Consider the following 20,873-nt stretch of genomic DNA (forward strand, 5'->3'; position numbering starts at 1 on the left):
ACGCAGGATACACGGGTACGCAGGATACACAGGAACAAGGGACACACAGGAACGCAGGATACACGGGAACGCAGGATACAGAGCAAAGCAGGAATACACAGAAACGCATTATACACAGGAATGCAGGAATACTCAGGAACACAGGATACACAGGAACGCAGGATACACAGGAACGCAGGATACACAGGAACGCAGGATACACAGGAACAAGGAACACACAGGAACGCAGGATACACGGGAACGCAGGATACACAGAAACGCAGGAACACACAGGAACGCATTATACACAGGAATGCAGGAATACTCAGGAACACAGGATACACAGGAACGCAGGATACACAGGAACGCAGGATACACAGGAACGCAGGATACACAGGAACAAGGAACACACAGGAACGCAGGATACACGGGAACGCAGGATACAGAGCAACGCAGGAATACACAGAAACGCAGTATACACAGGAACGCAGGATACACAGGAACGCAGGATACACAAGAATAAAGGATAAACAGGAACGCAGGAACACACAGGAACGCAGGATACACAGGAACGCAGGATACACGGGAATGCAGGAATACTCAGGAATGCAGGAATACTCAGGAACACAGGATACACAGGAACACAGGATACACAGGAACGCAGGATACACAGGAACGCAGGATACACAGGAACAAGGAACACACAGGAACGCAGGATACACGGGAACGCAGGATACAGAGCAACGCAGGAATACACAGAAACACAGGATACACAAGAATGCAGGATACACAGGAACGCAGGAATACACAGGAACGCAGGATACACGGGTACGCAGGATACACAGGAACAAGGGACACACAGGAACGCAGGATACACGGGAACGCAGGATACAGAGCAAAGCAGGAATACACAGAAACGCATTATACACAGGAATGCAGGAATACTCAGGAACACAGGATACACAGGAACGCAGGATACACAGGAACGCAGGATACACAGGAACGCAGGATACACAGGAACAAGGAACACACAGGAACGCAGGATACACGGGAACGCAGGATACACAGAAACGCAGGAACACACAGGAACGCATTATACACAGGAATGCAGGAATACTCAGGAACACAGGATACACAGGAACGCAGGATACACAGGAACGCAGGATACACAGGAACGCAGGATACACAGGAACAAGGAACACACAGGAACGCAGGATACACGGGAACGCAGGATACAGAGCAACGCAGGAATACACAGAAACGCAGTATACACAGGAACGCAGGATACACAGGAACGCAGGATACACAAGAATAAAGGATAAACAGGAACGCAGGAACACACAGGAACGCAGGATACACAGGAACGCAGGATACACAGGAAGGCAGGATCCACAGGAAGGCAGGGATACACAGGAACACAGGATACACAAGAATGCAGGATACACAAGAACGCAGGAACACACAGGAACGCAGGATACACAGGAATACAGGATACACAGGAACGCAGGAACACACAGGAACGCAGGATACACAGGAATACAGGAGTACTTAGGAACACAGGATACACATAACGCAGGATATACAAGAACACAGGATACACAGGAACGCAGGATACACAGGAACGCAGGAACACACAGGAACGCAGGATACACAGGAACGCAGGATACACAGGAACGCAGGAAACACAGGAACACACAGGAACACAGGATACACGGGAACGCAGGATACACAGAAACACAGGATACACAAGAATGCAGGATAGACAGGAATGCAGGAATAAACAGGAACGCAGGATACACAGGGACGCAGGATACAAAGGAACGCAGGATACACAAGAATAAAGGATAAACAGGAACGCAGGAATACACAGGAACGCAAGATACACGGAAACGCAGGATACACAGGAACGCAGGATACACAGGAACGTAGGAACACACAGGAACGCAGGATACACAGGAACGCAGGATACACAGGAACGCAGGATACACAGGAACACACAGGAACACAGGATACACGGGAACGCAGGATACACAGAAACACAGGATACACAAGAATGCAGGATAGACAGGAATGCAGGAATACACAGGAACGCACGATACACAGGAACGCAGGATACAAAGGAATGCAGGATACACAAGAACAAAGGAATACACAGGAAGGCAGGATACACAGGAACAAAGGAATACACAGGAAGGAAGGATACACAGGAACGCAGGAATACACAGGAACACAGGATACACAGGAACGCAGGATACAAAAGAATGCAGGATACACAGGAACACAAGGGAACGCAGGATACACAGGAACACAGGAATACACAGGAACGCAGGATACACAGAAACGCAGGATACACAGGAACACAGGAATACACAGGAACGCAGGATACACAGTAACGCAGGATAAACAGGAACGCAGGAATACACAGGAACGCAGGAATACACAGGAACGAAGGATACACAGTAACGCAGGATAAACAGGAACGCAGGATACACAGGAACGCAAGATACACAAAAAAGCAGGATACACAGGAACACGAAGGATACACAGGAATGCAGGACACACAGAAACGCAGGACAGACAGGAACACAAAGGAACGCAGGATACAGAGGAACGCAGGATACACAGGAATGCAGGATACACAGGAACACAAAGGAACGCAGGATACAGAGGAACGCAGGATACAGAGGAATGCAGGATACAGAGGATCGCAGGATACACGGGAACGCAGGATACAGAGCAACGCAGGAATACACAGAAACACAGGATACACAAGAATAAAGGATACATAGGAACGCAGGAATACACAGGAACGCAGGATACACAGGAACGCAGGATACACAAGAATGCAGGATAAACAGGAACGCAAGATACACGGAAACGCAGGATACACAGGAACGCAGGATACACAGGAACGCAGGATACACAGGAAGGCAGGAATACACAGGAACACAGGATACACAAGAATGCAGGATACACAGGAACGCAGGAACACACAGGAACGCAGGATACAAAGGAATGCAGGATACACAGGAACAAAGGAATACACAGGAAGGCAGGATACACAGGAACAAAGGAATACACAGGAACACAGGATACACAGGAACGCAGGATACACAGGAACGCAGGATACACAGGAACACAGGATACACAAGAATGCAGGATACACAAGAATGCAGGATACACAGGAACACAAAGAAACACAGGAATACACAGGAACGCAGGATACACAGGAACACAGGATACACAGGAACGCAGGATAGAAAGAAATGCAGGATACACAGAAACGCAGGATACACAGGAACACAGGAATACACAGGAACGCAGGATACACAGTAACGCAGGATAAACAGGAACGTAGGAATACACAGGAACGCAGCAATACACAGGAACGAAGGATACACAGCAACGCAGCATAAACAGAAACGCAGGATACACAGGAACGCAGGATACACAGGAACACAGGAATACACAGGAACACAGGATACACAGGAACGCAGGATACACAGGAACGCAGGATACACAGAAACGCAGGAATACACAGGAACGCAGGATACACAGGAACGCAGGATACACAGGAACGCAGGATACACAGAAACGCAGGAATACACAGGAACGCAGGATACACAGGAACACAGGAATACTCAGGAACGCAGGATACACAGGAACGCAGGATACACAGGAACACAGGAATACACAGGAACGCATGAACACCAAGGAACGCAGGATAAACAGGAACACAGGAATACTCAGGAACGCAGGATACACAAGAACGCAGAATACACAGGAACGCAGGATACACAAGAACGCAGAATACACAGGAACGCAGGATACACAAGAACGCAGAATACACAGCAACGCAGGATACACAGGAACACACAGGAACACAGGATACACAGGAACGCAGGATACACAAGAACGCAGAATACACAGGAACGCAGGATACACAGGAACACACAGGAACGCAGAATACACAGGAACGCAGGATACACAGCAACACAGGAATACACAGGAACGCAGGAATACTCATGAACGCAGGATACACAGGAACACAGGAATACACAGGAGCGCAGGATACACAAGAACGCAGAATACACAGGAACGCAGGATACACATCAACGCAGAATACACAGGAACGCAGGATACACAAGAACGCAGAATACACAGGAATGCAGGATACACATCAACGCAGGATACACAGAAACGCAGGATACACAGAAACACAGGATACACAGGAATACAGGATACACAGGAACGCAGGATACACAGGAACGCAGGATACACAGAAATGCAGGATACACAGGAACGCAGGATACACAGGAACGCAGGATACACAGAACCGCAGGAATACACAGGAACCCAGGATACACAGGAACACAGGATACACAGCAACGCAGGATACACAGGAATGCAGGATGCACAGGAACACAGGATACACAGCAACGCAGGATACACAGGAATGCAGGATACACAGGAACGCATGAATACTCAGGAACGCAGGATACACAGGAACACAGGATACACAGCAACGCAGGATACACAGGAATGCAGGATACACAGGAACGCATGAATACTCAGGAACGCAGGATACACAGGAACGCAGGATACACAGGAACACAGGAATACACAGGAACACAAAATACACAGAAACGCAGGATACACAGGAATACAGGAATACACAGAAACGCAGGATATACAGGAACACAGGAATGCACAGGAACGCAGGATAAACAGGATCGCAGGATATACAGGAACGCAGGATACACAGGAACACAGGATACACAGGAACACAGGATACACAGGAACGCAGGATACACAGGAATGCAGGATACACTGGAACGCAGGATACACAGAAACGCAGGATACACAGGAACACAGGATACACAGGAACGCAGGATACACAGGAATGATGGATACACTGGAACACAGGATACACAGGAACGCAGGATACACTTGAACGCAGGATAAACAGGAACGCAGGATACACAGGAACGCAACATACACAGGAACGCAGGTTACACAGGAACACAGGATACACAGGAACACAGGAATACACAGGAACGCAGGATACACAGAAACGCAGGATACACAGGAACGCAAGAGACACAGGAACGCAGGATACACAGGAACGCAGGATACACAAGAACGCAGGGTACACAGGAATACAGGATACACAGGAACACACAGGAACGCAGGAATACAAAAGAACAGACAAGAACGCAGAATACACAAGAACGCAGGATACACAGGAACGCAGGATACAGAGGAACGCAGGATACACAGGAACGCAGGAATACAAAGGAACACAGGAATACACAGTAACGCAGGATAAACAGGAACGTAGGAATACACAGGAACGCAGCAATACACAGGAACGACGGATGCACAGGAACGCAGGATACACAGGAATACAGGAATACACAGGAACACAGGATACACAGGAACGCATGAATACTCAGGAACGCAGGATACACAGGAACGCAGGATACACAGGAACACAGGAATACACAGGAACACAAAATACACAGAAACGCAGGATACACAGGAAAACAGGAATACACAGGAACGCAGGATACACAGGAATACAGGATTACACAGGAACACAGGAATACACAGGAACGCAGGATAAACAGGATCGCAGGATATACAGGAACGCAGGATACACAGGAACACAGGATACACAGGAACACAGGATACACAGGAACGCAGGATACACAGGAATGCAGGATACACTGGAACGCAGGATACACAGAAACGCAGGACACACAGGAACACAGGATACACAGGAACGCAGGATACACAGGAACGCAGGATACACTTGAACGCAGGATAAACAGGAACGCAGGATACACAGGAACGCAGGTTACACAGGAACACAGGAATACACAGGAACGCAGGATACACAGAAACGCAGGATACAGAGGAACGCAAGAGACACAGGAACGCAGGATACACAGGAACGCAGGATACACAAGAACGCAGGGTACACAGGAATACAGGATACACAGGAACACACAGGAACGCAGGAATACAAAAGAACAGACAAGAACGCAGGATAAACAGGAACGCAGGATACAGAGGAACGCAGGATACACAGGAATACAGAATACACAGGAACGCAGGATACAGAGAAGCGCAGGATACACAGGAACGCAGGAATACAAAGGAACACAGGAATACACAGTAACGCAGGATAAACAGGAACGTAGGAATACACAGGAACGCAGCAATACACAGGAACGAAGGATACACAGGAACGCAGGATACAAAGGAACACAGGAATACACAGGAACGCAAGAATACTCAGGAACGCAGGATACACAGGAACGCAGGATACACAGGAACACAGGAATACACAGGAACACAGGATACACAGGAACGCAGGATACACAGGAACGCAGGATACACAGTAACGCAAGATACACAGAAACGCAGGAATACACAGGAACGCAGGATACACAGGAACGCAGAATACACAGGAACGCAGGATACACAGAAACGCAGGAATACACAGGAACGCAGGATACACAGGAACGCAGGATACACAGGAACGCAGGATACACAGAAACGCAGGAATACACAGGAAGGCAGGATACACAGGAACGCAGGATACACAGGAACACAGGAATACTCAGGAACGCAGGATACACAGGAACGCAGGATACCCAGGAACACAGGAATACACAGGAACGCATGAACACAAAGGAACGCAGGATAAACAGGAACACAAGATACACAGGAACGCAGGATACACAAGAACGCAGAATACACAGGAACGCAGGATTCACAGCAACGCAGGATACACAGGAACACACAGGAACACAGGATACACAGGAACGCAGGATACACAAGAACGCAGAATACACAGGAACGCAGGATACACAGCAACGCAGGATACACAGGAACACAGGAATACACAGGAACGCAGGAATACTCATGAACGCAGGATACACAGGAACACAGGAATACACAGGAATGCAGGATACACAAGAACGCAGAATACACAGGAACGCAGGATACACATCAACGCAGGATACACAGGAACACACAGGAACGCAGGATACACAGGAACGCAGGATACACAGCAACAAAGGAATACACAGGATTGCAGGAATACTCATGAACGCAGGATACACAGGAACACAGGAATACACAGGAATGCAGGATACACAAGAACGCAGAATACACAGGAACGCAGGATACACATCAACGCAGGATACACAGGAACGCAGGATACACAGAAACACAGGATACACAGGAATACAGGATACACAGGAACGCAGGATACACAGGAACGCAGGATACACAGGAACGCAGGATACACAGGAACGCAGGATACCCAGAAATGCAGGATACACAGGAACGCAGGAATACTCAGGAAAGCAGGATACGCAGGAACGCAGGATACACAGAACCGCAGGAATACACAGGAACCCAGGATACACAGGAACACAGGATACACAGCATCGCAGGATACACAGGAATGCAGGATGCACAGGAACGCATGAATACTCAGGAACGCAGGATACACAGGAATGCAGGATACACAGGAACACAGGAATACACAGGAACACAAAATACACAGAAACGCAGGATACACCGGAACACAGGAATACACAGGAACGCAGGATACACAGGAATACAGGATTACACAGGAACGCAGGATACACAGGAACGCAGTATACACAGGAATGCAGGAATACACAGGAACGCAGGATACACAGGAACGCAGGATACACAGGAACACAGGAATACACAGGAACGCAGGATACACAGGAACGCAGGATACAGAGAAACGCAGGAATACACAGGAAGGCAGGATACACAGGAACACAGGAATACACAGGAACACAAAATACACAGAAACGCAGGATACACCGGAACACAGGAATACACAGAAACACAGGATACACAGGAACGCAGGAGACACAGGAACGCAGGATACACAGGAACGCAGTATACACAGGAATGCAGGAATACACAGGAACGCAGGATACACAGGAACGCAGGATACACAGGAACACAGGAATACACAGGAACGCAGGATACACAGGAACGCAGGATACAGAGAAACGCAGGAATACACAGGAAGGCAGGATACACAGGAACGCAGGATACAAAGGAACGCAGGATACACAGGAAAGCAGGACACAGGAACACAGGAATACACAGGAACGCATGAACACAAAGGAACGCAGGATAAACAGGAACACAGGATACACAGGAACGCAGGATACACAAGAACGCAGAATACACAGGAACGCAGGATACACAGCAACGCAGGATACACAGGAACACACAGGAACACAGGATACACAGAAACGCAGGATACACAAGAACGCAGAATACACAGGAACGCAGGATACACAGCAACGCAGGATACACAGGAACACACAGGAACGCAGGATACACAGGAACGCAGGATACACAGCAACACAGGAATACACAGGAACGCAGGAATACTCATGAACGCAGGATACACAGGAACACAGGAATACACAGGAATGCAGGATACACAAGAACGCAGAATACACAGGAACGCAGGATACACATCAACGCAGGATACACAGGAACACACAGGAACGCAGGATACACAGGAACGCAGGATACACAGCAACACAGGAATACACAGGAACGCAGGAATACTCATGAACGCAGGATACACAGAAATGCAGGATACACAGGAACGCAGGAATACTCAGGAAAGCAGGATACACAGGAACTTAGGATACACAGAACCGCAGGAATACACAGGAACCCAGGATACACAGGAACACAGGATACACAGCAATGCAGGATACACAGAACCGCAGGAATACACAGGAACCCAGGATACACAGGAACGCAGGATACACAGGAACGCAGGATACACAGGAACACAGGAATACACAGGAACACAAAATACACAGAAACGCAGGATACACAGGAACACAGGAATACACAGGGACGCAGGATACACAGGAATACAGTATTACACAGGAACACAGGAATACACAGGAACGCAGGATAAACAGGATCGCAGGATATACAGGAACGCAGGATACACAGGAACACAGGATACACAGGAACGCAGGATACACAGGAATGCAGGATACACTGGAACGCAGGATACACAGAAACGCAGGATACACAGGAACACAGGATACACAGGAACGCAGGATACACAGGAATGATGGATACACTGGAACGCAGGATACACAGGAACGCAGGATACACAGGAACGCAGGATACACAGGAACGCAACATACACAGGAACGCAGGTTACACAGGAACACAGGATACACAGGAACACAGGAATACACAGGAACGCAGGATACACAGAAACGCAGGATACACAGGAACGCAAGAGACACAGGAACGCAGGATACACAGGAAGGCAGGATACACAAGAACGCAGGGTACACAGGAATACAGGATACACAGAAACACACAGGAACGCAGGAATACAAAAGAACAGACAAGAACGCAGGATACACAAGAACGCAGGATAAACAGGAACGCAGGATACAGAGGAACGCAGGATACACAGGAATACAGAATACACAGGAACGCAGGATACAGAGAAGCGCAGGATACAAAGGAACACAGGAATACACAGGAACGCAGGATACACAGTAACGCAGGATACACAGGAACGAAGGATACACAGCAACGCAGCATAAACAGGAACGCAGGATACACAGGAACGCAGGATACACAGGAACACAGGAATACACAGGAACGCAAGAATACTCAGGAACGCAGGATACACAGGAGCACAGGATACACAGGAACACAGGAATACACAGGAACACAGGATACACAGGAACGCAGGATACACAGGAACGCAGGATACACAGTAACGCAGGAATACACAGGAACGCAGGATACACAGGAACGCAGGATACACAGAAACGCAGGAATACACAGGAACGCAGGATACACAGGAACGCAGGATACACAGGAATGCAGGATACACAAAAACGCAGGAATACACAGGAAGGCAGGATACACAGGAACGCAGGATACACAGGAACACAGGAATACTCAGGAACGCAGGATACACAGGAACGCAGGATACACAAGAACACAGGAATACACAGGAACGCATGAACACAAAGGAACGCAGGATAAACAGGAACACAGGATACACAGGAACGCAGGATACACAAGAACGCAGAATACACAGGAACGCAGGATTCACAGCAACGCAGGATACACAGGAACACACAGGAACACAGGATACACAGGAACGCAGGATACACAAGAACGCAGAATACACAGGAACGCAGGATACACAGCAACGCAGGATACACAGGAACACACAGGAACGCAGGATACACAGAAACGCAGGATACACAGCAACACAGGAATACACAGGAACGCAGGAATACTCATGAACGCAGGATACACAGGAACACAGGAATACACAGGAATGCAGGATACACAAGAACGCAGAATACACAGGAACGCAGGATACACATCAACGCAGGATACACAGAAACGCAGGATACACAGAAACACAGGATACACAGGAATACAGGATACACAGGAACGCAGGATACACAGGAACGCAGGATACACAGGAACGCAGGATACAAAGGAACGCAGGATACACAGAAATGCAGGATACACAGGAACGCAGGAATACTCAGGAAAGCAGGATACACAGGAACGCAGGATACACAGAACCGCAGGAATACACAGGAACCCAGGATACACAGGAACACAGGATACACAGCAACGCAGGATACACAGGAATGCAGGATGCACAGGAACGCATGAATACTCAGGAACGCAGGATACACAGGAACGCAGGATACACAGGAACACAGGAATACACAGGAACACAAAATACACAGAAACGCAGGATACACCGGAACACAGGAATACACAGGAACGCAGGATACACAGGAATACAGGATTACACAGGAACACAGGAATACACAAGAACGCAGGATAAACAGGATCGCAGGATATACAGGAACGCAGGATACACAGGAACGCAGGATACACAGTAACGCAGGAATACACAGGAACGCAGGATACACAGGAACGCAGGATACACAGAAACGCAGGAATACACAGGAACGCAGGATACACAGGAACGCAGGATACACAGGAATGCAGGATACACAGAAACGCAGGAATACACAGGAAGGCAGGATACACAGGAACGCAGGATACACAGGAACACAGGATACACAGGAACGCAGGATACACAGGAACGCAGGATACACAAGAACACTGGAATACACAGGAACGCATGAACACAAAGGAACGCAGGATAAACAGGAACACAGGATACACAGGAACGCAGGATACACAAGAACGCAGAATACACAGGAACGCAGGATTCACAGCAACGCAGGATACACAGGAACACACAGGAACACAGGATACACAGGAACGCAGGATACACAGCAACACAGGAATACACAGGAACGCAGGAATACTCATGAACGCAGGATACACAGGAACACAGGAATACACAGGAATGCAGGATACACAAGAACGCAGAATACACAGGAACGCAGGATACACATCAACGCAGGATACACAGAAACGCAGGATACACAGAAACACAGGATACACAGGAATACAGGATACACAGGAACGCAGGATACACAGGAACGCAGGATACACAGGAACGCAGGATACACAGGAATGCAGGATGCACAGGAACGCATGAATACTCAGGAACGCAGGATACACAGGAACGCAGGATACACAGGAATACACAGGAACACAAAATACACAGAAACGCAGGATACACCGGAACACAGGAATACACAGGAACGCTGGATACACAGGAATACAGGATTACACAGGAACACAGGAATACACAAGAACGCAGGATAAACAGGATCGCAGGATATACAGGAACGCAGGATACACAGGAACACAGAATACACAGGAACACAGGATACACAGGAACGCAGGATACACAGGAATGCAGGATACACTGGAACGCAGGATACACAGAAACGCAGGATACACAGGAACACAGGATACACAGGAACGCAGGATACACAGGAACGCAGGATACACAGGAACACAGGATACACAGGAACGCAGGATACACAGGAACGCAGGATACACAGGAATGATGGATACACTGGAACGCAGGATACACAGAAACGCAGGAATACACAGGAACGCAGGATACACAGAAACGCAGGATACACAGGAACACAAGATACACAGCAACGCAGGATACACAGGAACGTAGGATACACAGAAACGCAGGAATACACAGGAACGCAGGATACACAGAAACGCAGGATACACAGGAACACAAGATACACAGCAACGCAGGATACACAGGAACGCAGGAATACACATGACTTAGGGACAGTGAAACTGCCGCTGCGGTAATAATATCCAATTAGAATTCCCCATTTCCACCCCATTGAATAAACACCAAACTCCATAATAGGTGGAAGAAAAAAGGCCACAGCGGCCAACTTTATTTATTTTACAGGAAAGGAAAAATTTGGAGGGGTCCTCGAAGGTGCTTTCCCTGAACATTGTTCCCCAGGTCTCAACTTGCCAGCGGTCGTCGATCACCAAACCTGCGGGCACCCCTTGTTGAAGACCTAAACCCATCCTGGGGTCCTTGCCCGCAGGAATATATCCAACCTGCTGGGTGCTTATCCCAGCTTAACTGTAAATTTACATTCCCATGAACTGGAATCCTAATTCCAAGTTCTCTACTTTAAAACGCCTTGCCTTCGAGAGCCCCCTCCTCCCCTGCCAAAGCGGCGAGTGTAACTCACTTACACGCCGCCGCTCCCCACACTCCTAGGGCTCTATCAATTCCATCTTGTACATCCAGAAGCCACAAATCTAAACCCACATCAGTTAAGTGAACCCCATCACCCCTAAGATACATGTTGCCACCCTCTTCTAGCTCTCTGTGATGGACCACAATACCCCCGTTCCGCGCTACAAATTTACCAACCTTCTTGTTCACCTTAATCCTTGCTTTATTAATCCTCTTGACCGAGCGCGCATGCCGCCATTTGGAGCGTGGAACAATATCAGACCACACAATTAATATGCCCGGGAAAGTCGTCCACAAACGCAATAGGTCTAACTTAATGTCACGCAACAGGGCCCACGATGACCTGATCCCCATGTCATTACCCCCAGCATGAATTTCTAATATATTAGGTGGCCTATCCAGCCCCACTCGAAATTGAATCTCTGGCAACAAACGGGACCACAACAATCCCCTCTGTCCTATCCACCGTACCTGAACCTCAGACGCTGCAAAGCCAAGCTGCCTTCCTGCTGGCCGTACGTCTGCTCTTAAAGCTCCCCAATGTACAAAGGAATGACCGACTATCCACAGTAAACCCGGATCCGAACCTGAAAAACAATAAACAAACATAAAGAACCAGTGTAATGATGTTCCCCCCTCTTAACCCACCAGGTGTGGGCGAACATAAAGGCGGAACCTTTCCGATTTCGATCTTCCCAAACGCTTAATCAGCTCCTTACTCAAACCCCACCTAGAAGCCTCAGTTGCTGCCCCTATCCGGAACGAATGGGAACTGTAGGCCCTCGGCTCCAAACCTAACCTGCCTAAGGCTTTACGAAAAATTGTGTTAAACTGGAACCGAGACAAGAATGACCCATCAGCATGCACTAACAAAGGCCCTGACACCTCCGGTCTTCCCTTCAAAAATTCTACAACGTTAACCACCGGACAAAGCGCAGAGCCATCCAGGGAAGCCAGCCGTACAGCTGCCCCCTTTCCAGCCTGATCCGTTTTAGATCTGGGCAGAAAACAAATAATCACTCCCTCTTCCACACGAACATTAGTCACCAATAACCCACCCAGCGTTTTCCGACTAGGCGCTACTAGCTCAGAAATGCGAAAAGCTCCAAAGAAAGCCAAAATAAATGCTACCCTAAATAAAATTACTTCAAAATCTGACCAGCACAGCTCCCTTAAAACCCCCACCAAATCTCCTAACAAAGAAAATGTAACTGGTTTCCTAGCGTCCCTGACTACTCTCACTCTTTTAAAGCCCTTCACAGCCTGACGCACCACAAAAGACTTCGTATAATCATCTAACCCTCGAAACTTGAACCAAAATGCTACCGCTGACATCCGTTTGGCTATAGCTGAAGCCGAGCTGCCACCATCAAAAGAATCCCCAATCCAAAAAAGCAAAGCTGACTCCCACTCTAGCCTACTTCGGACCTGGCCTAACGCACTCACCAAGCCTTCCCATTCGCTCCAAATGCCGTTGTACGCGGCCCACGTAGTATCACTCACCGAACACCTTACCAAATCCAAGCCCACACTCAAACCAGATTCCACAAGTGCCCTGGACAGGCGTGCCCCCGATCCTCGGCATCCGGCACTAATTCTCGAAACCGCTCCCACTGAAAACGAGACAAAGCGTCGGCCACATTATTATTCACGCCTGGTACATGAACCGAAACAAAATGAGAATTCAGCTCCAACCCCCGCAACACTAACTGCCGCAGAAGCTTCACCACCGGTGGAGAATTAGCGGTTTGGCTGTTAATAGCCTGAACAACCCCAAGATTATCGCAGTGAAAACGCACTTTCTTATCCCTTAGTCTCTCTCCCCATACTACAGTCGCGACCACAATCGGGAATAACTCTAATAATGCTAAGTTAGACACTAAGCCCTTCTCTTTCCACGAATCCGGCCAACCCTCAGCACACCATTCGCCCTGAAAATAGATGCCAAACCCGCAACTACCCGCTGCGTCTGTATACAATTCCAACTCGCCGTTGGACACTGACCTCTCCTGGAACACAGATCTCCCATTGTACTTGCCCAAAAACTCATCCCAAACCCTCAGATCTGCCCGCAAATCCGCCGACAAAGTGACAAAATGGTCTGGGTGCCGCACACCAGCCGTAGCCATAGCCAACCTTCTGCAGAAAACCCTCCCCATAGGCATAACCCTGCAAGCAAAATTCAAACGACCTATCAAAGATTGCAAATCCCGCAGTCTTATTTTACGCGAGCGGCACCCATCACGAACCTCCCTCCGGATCTCCTGCAACTTATCCTCGGGCAATCTAGATTCCATTCTAACTGAATCTATGACAATCCCCAAAAACTTGAGCTCGGTGCAGGGGCCCTCAGTCTTATCTGGAGCTAAAGGGATGCCAAAGCTCTTGGCAACCCGTTCCATGGTTTGCAGCAACAGTGAACACACCCACGACGATGGCGGGCCAATCAACAGAAAGTCATCCAAATAATGCAGCACTGACTGCACTTTTGCCTCCCTCTTAACTACCCACTCAACAAAACAGCTAAACTTCTCAAAATAGGCACATGAAACTGAACACCCCATGGGAAGGCACAAATCCACAAAATACTGATCCCCCCACTTGCAGCCCAAAAACTTAAAACTATCCGGGTGCACCGGCAAGAGACGAAAGGCGGACTCCACATCCGTTTTCGCCATCAGGGCCCCTTTCCCATAACGTCTGACCCAACCCAGTGCTGCATCGAAAGAGGTATAAGAAACAGTACACAGCTCCTCAGCTATCCCATCATTCACCGAACCACCATAGGGGTGGGACAAATGATGAATGAGCCGAAACTTATTAGGCTCCTTCTTGGGGACAACTCCCAACGGTGACACCCATAATTCCTCTAACGGAGGAGAACTAAAGGGGCCTGCCATCCGGCCTAACTCGACTTCCTTACTTAATTTGGCCCCCACCACCTCCGGATGAGACCAAGCTGAAGCCAAATTGAGTGGTTCCCTTTTTGCCCTTGCGGACGTACAAGGGATGGGAAATCCAGTACTAAAACCCTCAGTTAGAAACCCCGCTACCCCCTTGTCTGGGTACGCTTCTAGATACTGACGCATCCTTTCCACCCTCACTGGAGTCGCCCCTCTTCGCCTCAATCTCCCCGAGCTTTCCTTTTCCCTTCCTGAAACATCTGGACAAACCATGCGCCCCCCCGCAACCGGAACATTCGTGTCTGAAGCGACAATCATTGCCGAACTTGCAATGACCCTCATTGAATTGCCAACAACAACCCTTCCCTGCGACTGCCGGACGGGTTGAGGGCGCTCCAAAGCCCCCGACTGACTCCCGAAAGGACTGTCCGGACCGCGGGGCTGATATCAATCCCATCCAAAGATTGATATCTTTCTGCTCCCAGCCGAGCGATGGACGGATGGCCTTCCGTTGACGAAATTGTTCGTCATAACGTAACCAAGCCGTGCCACCGTACACCTTGTAGGCTTCCCCAATTACATCCATGTAACAAAAAAGAGCCGAACAATGTTCGGGCTGCTTCTCGCCAATAACTGATGCTAAGATGGCAAAGGCCTGGAACCAATTAAAAAACGTGCGAGGTATCAACCGATACCTCCTCCGTTCTTCCTCCTCCTTTTTGCTCTCATCTGGCCTGCCCCTTTCCAAATTAAATTTATCCAAGGGCAAAAGGGAAAATATCTCTACGTATTCCCCCCGCCAAATCTTCTCCCTAACCTCTAGCTTCAAGTGAGAACCCAAAGGGCCAGCATAGCAAATATATACTTCACAACGTGCCTTGTCAGCCATGCGGACATCCTCAACCGTGGCACTAGGAGCAGCCACTGCTGTAGCAGGGGGCTCCCTTTTATCCCTGTTGGCTACTAACGGGACTACCGCTAACTCCCTCCCTTCAGGGCCCCCCGGGTCTCTCCATACAGCTACCGGGGAATCCGCCACCGCATCCTGCCCAGATCCCAATACCTCCTGCACACTAAGCAACAAACGCTGTAAACTATTCCTAGAGAAATTCCCACCCCCGGCTAACCCGCTGACTGCATGGGTGGTTACCTCACCTGACCGCGCCGTGGCTCCAGCCGCAGCGGGCGTAGCATGCAGGGCCGATCCTCCTCGTGGAACTGCCGACGATCCAGGGCTCCCGACCACTGAGCCCGTTCCTGGCATTAACTTAGCCGCCCGAGAGCAGGCCACCGCCGACCGCGGCCGCCGCTCCGTCTGCTCCTCCTCTTCAGCCTCCTGTGGCCAACTCTGCCCAAGAGGCGGGGACCGCCCCTCGCCTCCGTCGACATCCCGGAAGATGTCATCGCTGACGTCACAAGGGGAGGGGCTCCACCCCCCTTCCCCCGTTTCCGGAACCTCCTTTTCCAGCTGCCATTCGCAAGATGGCCGACGGGCCGCCACTTCCGGTAGGTCACTCCTGCGGCCCGCGCGTCCCCGTTCACCACCTCCTGGGCGACGTGCTACCTGCGCAGCGTTAGCTGCCGTCGTCCTGGAAGGCCGACACCCGGATCCACTTGATCGCGGCGACACAGCTGGGCTCTCCTCTCCCACAGCACGCCGAGCTCCGCCACCGCTCGGCACCTCAGCAGGCTGGCGGGCCATTCTGGAAGCCTCTCCTCGACGATCGCGAGGGGCAGGGGTGCTGACCGCCGTCCCACTCCGCGATCCCGGTCCCGCCCGCGGGTTCGGATTCCTCGCCGGCCGATTCTCTGCCCTAGCAGGGCGCTTCAGGGAAGAGGCGGGAGGGTCCCTGCTGGGGCTCCGACAGCGGCGCCGGGACCGGGACGTCAGCTCCGGGCTCAAACGGGATGGAGGGCGAGCACGATTGCTCCTCCGTGGTCTGGGGGTCTCCTCCGCTGGAGACAAGGCAGACCCCCCTGGAATGTCCAGCTGCTGTTCCAGCCATGCACAGCCCCTCAAGGCCACTGCCTGCCGCACTTTCTCCATCAGTCCAGGATCCATGCTGCCAGACATCTAAAAAACTTTCTGGTCAGCGTTCTCCAGCCCAATGGTGAGTACTTTATTCAGGTTATGATTCTTAAACCTTATGTCCCACCTCCCTGCACATATTCACCTGCTCTAACATAAACAACCCCCCCTCCCATCTAAACTCTGTGTGACCCACACACCACCTCTGCTTATTCACTCCCCTTGTCATGTGCTGATTGCACTACACTGCGTTCCTTTCCATCGCATACTGGAACGCAGGATACACAGGAACGCAGGATACACAGGAACGGAGGAATAAACAAGAACGCAGGAATACACAGGAACGCAGGAACACGCAGGATACACAGGAACGCAGGACACACAGGAACGCAGGATACACAGGAACGCAAGATACACAGAAACGCAGGATACACAGAAACGCAGGATACACAGGAACGCAGGATACACAAGAACGCAGGATACACAGGAACGCAGGAACACACAGGAACGCAGGATACAAAGGAACGCAGGAATACACAGGAACGCAGGATACACAGGAACGCAGGAACACACAGGAACGCAGGATACAAAGCAACGCAGGAATACACAGGAACGCAGGATACACAGGAACGCAGGAACACACAGGAACGCAGGATACACAGGAACACAGGATACACAGAAGAGCAGGAACACACAGGAACGCAGGATACACTTGAACGCAGGATACACAGGAAAACAAGATACACAGCAACACAAGATACACAGCAACGAAGAATACACAGCATCGCAGGATACACAGGAACGCAGGAATACACAGGAACGCAGGAATACACAGGAACACAGGAATACACAGGAATGCAGGAATACACAGGAACACAGGAATACAATGGAACGCAGGAATACACAGAAACGCAGGATACACAGGAACGCAGGATACACAGGAACGCAGGAATTCAAGGGAACGCAGGAATACACAGGAACGCAGGAATATACAGGAACACAGGAATACACAGGAACGACGGATACACAGGAACGCAGAAATACACAGGAAGGCAGGATACACAGGAACGCAGGAATACAGAGGAACGCAGGAATACAGAGGAACGCAGGAATACACAGGAACGCAGGAACGCAGGATACACAGGAACGCAGGATACACAGAAACGCAGGATACACAGAAACGCAGGATACACAGGAACGCAGAAATACACAGGAACGCAGGATACACAGGAACACAGGATACACAGAAACGCAGGAACACACAGGAACGCAGGATACACAGGAACACAAGATACACAGCAATGCAGGATACACAGCATCACAGGATACACAGAAACGCAGGATACACAGGATCGCAGGATACACAGGAACGCAGGATACACAGGAACGCAGGATACACAGGAATGCAGGATACACAGGAACGCAGGATACACAGGAACGCAGGATACACAGGAATGCAGGATACACAGGAACGCAGGAATACACAGGAATACACAGGAGTGCAGGAATACACAGGAACACAGGAATACAAGGGAACGCAGGAATACACAGAAATGCAGGATACACAGGAACGAAGGATACACAGGAACGCAAGAATACACAGGAACGTAGGATACACAGGAACGCAGAAATGCTCAGGAACACAGGATACACAGGAACGCAGGAATACAGAGGAACGCAGGAATACAGAGGAACGCAGGAATACACAGGAACGCAGGAATACACAGGAACGCAGGATACACAGGAACGCAGGATACACAGAAACGCAGGATACACAGAAACGCAGGATACACAGGAACGCAGAAATACACAGGAACGCAGGAAAACACAGGAACACAGGAATACACAGGAATGCAGGAATACACAGGAACACAGGAATACAATGGAACGCAGGAATACACAGAAACGCAGGATACACAGGAACGCAGGATACACAGGAACGCAGGAATACAAGGGAACGCAGGAATACACAGGAACGCAGGAATATACAGGAACACAGGAATACACAGGAACGACGGATACACAGGAACGCAGAAATACACAGGAAGGCAGGATACACAGGAACGCAGGAATACAGAGGAACGCAGGAATACAGAGGAACGCAGGAATACACAGGAACGCAGGATACACAGGAACGCAGGATACACAGAAACGCAGGATACACAGAAACGCAGGATACACAGGAACGCAGGATACACAGAAACGCAGGAACACACAGGAACGCAGGATACACAGGAACACAAGATACACAGAAACGCAGGATACACAGAAACGCAGGATACACAGGAACACAGGATACACAGAAACGCAGGAACACACAGGAACGCAGGATACACAGGAACACAAGATACACAGCAATGCAGGATACACAGCATCACAGGATACACAGAAACGCAGGATACACAGGATCGCAGGATACACAGGAATGCAGGAATACACAGGAACGCAGGAATACACAGGAATACACAGGAGTGCAGGAATACACAGAAACACAGGAATACAAGGGAACGCAGGAATACATAGAAATGCAGGATACACAGGAACGAAGGATACACAGGAACGCAAGAATACACAGGAACGCAGGATACACAGGAACGCAGAAATGCTCAGGAACACAGGATACACAGGAACGCAGGAATACAGAGGAACGCAGGAATACAGAGGAACGCAGGAATACACAGGAATGCAGGATACACAGGAACGCAGGATACACAGGAACGCAGGATACACAGAAACGCAGGATACACAGAAACGCAGGATACACAGGAACGCAGAAATACACAGGAACGCAGGATACACAGGAACACAGGATACACAGAAATGCCGGAACACACAGGAACGCAGGATACACAGGAACGCAAGATACACAGCAATGCAGGATACACAGCATCACAGGATACACAGAAACGCAGGATACACAGGATCGCAGGATACACAGGAACGCAGGAATACACAGGAACGCAGGAATACACAGGAGTGCAGGAATACACAGGAACACAGGAATACAAGGGAACGCAGGAATACACAGAAATGCAGGATACACAGGAACGAAGGATACACAGGAACGCAAGAATACAAAGGAACGCAGGATACCCAGGAACGCAGAAATGCTCAGGAACACAGGATACACAGGAACGCAGGAATACAGAGGAACGCAGGAATACAGAGGAACGCAGGATACAAAGGAACACAGGAAAAC

The sequence above is a fragment of the Engystomops pustulosus genome, chromosome 1, assembly GCF_040894005.1.
Source record: "Engystomops pustulosus chromosome 1, aEngPut4.maternal, whole genome shotgun sequence".
NCBI lineage: Eukaryota > Metazoa > Chordata > Amphibia > Anura > Leptodactylidae > Engystomops > Engystomops pustulosus.